General features: G+C 41.4%; 1 non-coding gene across 1 annotated transcript; it reads right to left on the bottom strand.

Moving 5' to 3' along the window:
* Nucleotides 1-2,196: 2,196 nt before the first annotated feature.
* Nucleotides 2,197-2,268, bottom strand: trnag-ucc (transfer RNA glycine (anticodon UCC)). The gene has a single exon. It is a non-coding gene; the product is annotated as a tRNA-Gly (tRNA).
* Between the last annotated feature and the right edge of the window lie 289 nt (nt 2,269-2,557).

Genomic DNA, 2,557 nt, shown 5'->3' with positions numbered 1-2,557 from the left:
GTCAGTGTTTTATTGCGCGCGTCGCCCACAGAACCGTTTCTAGAAATACAGACTGAGGAATTCAGAGCCGGTTTGCTGAACAGACACTGACCGTACAATGTGGAACAGAGTTTCTCAAACTATTTTTCTCGTGATGTGGAGATGCCGGTGATGGACTGGGGTTGACAATTGTAAACAATTTTACAACACCAAGTTATAGTCCAGCAATTTTATTTTTCTCGTGACACAATGGAAGAAAAACACTTCCCCCAGGAACCCCAAACAATAATAACTTCAGACTGGAGTTTTCATCAAATCCCAATAAAGGTCAGTCCATGCTCGCTCTTCACTTCACTTCAAGTAATAACTAAAATTAGACATTGACGTTGCTTGAAAAACATTTTAAATACAGTATAAATACAGTAAAAGAAGATCAGGTTGAGTTTCACTTCCTCAATGTGAGGGGTGGGTCTGTCAGTTGGTCATGATCTCGTTCCAATCTGGATCACAGGATGAAAGTGCTTCACGCATCTCAGGTGCGCTGTTGAGTTTCTTTCTCTTGTATTTAACCTTGTCAAAGTCGAAAATCCCAGTTCGCACATGTAGGTTGTTGTGAACGGCAGCAACAACAGAACAGTAATCATAACAGAGGATATTCTTTGAAAGCACTGATCCAAAAAGATGACAAACTGAATGACTTGTGGCGTGTTTTCAGTGTGCTCACAGGTGAGTCGCACCGGCTCCTTTTCTTGCTCAGGCATCAAGTTTAGCCTCATTATTGATTCAGGATTTTCGAAAGCAAAAGGATCTTTCACCCAACGCTTTTCCTTCAAATTTTCAAATCCCTCCGCAGGGAAGTAGCGACTAAAATGGTCAGACAGAGCAGCGAGATGTAACTGTGTGACACATTTCATTTCATTCCCTTTTTCTTCATTGATGCTGTTCTCCTCAATGTGTTGCAACAGTGTGAAGCAGTAACTGAGCTCCGCTCCCAATTCTGAGCGTAACTCTTCAAAAACCCTGTATTTCAGTGAGCTTCCTTTAATGAAAAACCCCTTCTCATTCCAAGCCATTATAGAGAGTGCGGTGCCCAGAACTGAGCACTGAACTCTAAATGATGCCTAACCAGAGCTCTGTATAACGGGACATAACTTCCACTGCTTTTTATTCCAATTCCCTTGAGATAAAAATCAAAATTTAATCTCCATTTTAACATTTTTTTTGTGATTTAGTGATCACTTTTATTGATTTCTGTACTTGGTCACCTAAATCTCTCTACTCCCCCACAGTTCCTGGCTTCTTGCCATTTAGAAAATACACAGATCTATCGTTTTATGGTCCAAAGGGATGACCTCACACTTCCCCACGTTGAACTCCATCTGCCACAGTTTCACCCATTCACTTTATCTATCAATGTCCCTTTGCAAATTTCTGCTCCCATCTACAATGTTTACTGTGCTACCTAAATTATTGTCGTCAGCACACTTGGAAATAAAGCTCTTTACATAGAACATAAGAAATAGCAGCAGAATAGGCCATATGGCCCATCGAGCCTGCTCCGCCATTCAATAAGATCATGGCTGATCTTCGATATGAACTCCACTTTCCCGCCCGATCCCCATATCCCTTGATTCCCCTAGAGTCCAAAAATCTATCGATCTCAGCTTTGAATATAACTCAAACACTGAGCATCCACAGCCCTCTGGGTGTAGAGAATTCCAAAGATTCACAATCCTTTGAGTGAAGAAATGTTTCCTCATGTCGGTCCTAAATGACCGACCCCTTATCTTGAGACTATGAGCTCGAGTTCTTGACTCTCCAGTCAGGGGAATCAGACTCTCAGCATCTGCCCTGTCAAGCCTTCTAAGAATTTTATACATTTCAATGCGATCTCCTCTCATTCTTCTAAACTCCACCGAATATTGGCCAGTTTTACACAATATTTCCTCATACTACAATTGCAGCAAGACCTCCTTACTCTTATATTCCAACACCCTGACAATTTCCCTTCCTCACTCTCATTAGACCCTTGGTAACTCAGTATTTCCAGCATGTTTTTCCTCTTTTCCTTCTATAGGGAAAATAAATGAAGGTTGAAAACATTTCACTTTAATTACACCCGATTATGTTTTGGAAACAATATCCAACTGAACTGCATCAAACCCGATTATAAACTTAAGAGTTTCTGATGGAAATAAACTAATAAGAACACTTAATTGCGATGACCGGGAATCGAACCCGGGTCAACTGCTTGGAAGGCAGCTATGCTCACCACTACACCACCATCGCTGAAAATAATCAACAATAAAATAGTTCCCAAACATCAGATCCTGAACAGACACTGCAGGCTGTTGGATTTTGTTCTTCATTTGAACTGGTTTCTGACGGATCCTTTCTCGCTCTGTTGCAGTTCCTGTTTCCGCCCAGTAGATTTCGCCAACCCCCAATCAATGGAAATTCCACACCAGCCAGTAATTCTTCACCTGATATCGGACTGAAGAGACAGTCGATACCTGCAATACTTGACCAGCTGGAAATACATTTTACCACAGCTCACATCAGCCATTGAGTAAAGTTA

The sequence above is a fragment of the Heptranchias perlo genome, unplaced genomic scaffold (genome assembly GCF_035084215.1).
Source record: "Heptranchias perlo isolate sHepPer1 unplaced genomic scaffold, sHepPer1.hap1 HAP1_SCAFFOLD_47, whole genome shotgun sequence".
NCBI classification, from domain to species: domain Eukaryota; kingdom Metazoa; phylum Chordata; class Chondrichthyes; order Hexanchiformes; family Hexanchidae; genus Heptranchias; species Heptranchias perlo.
This window is presented reverse-complemented; position numbering and strand designations above follow the sequence as displayed.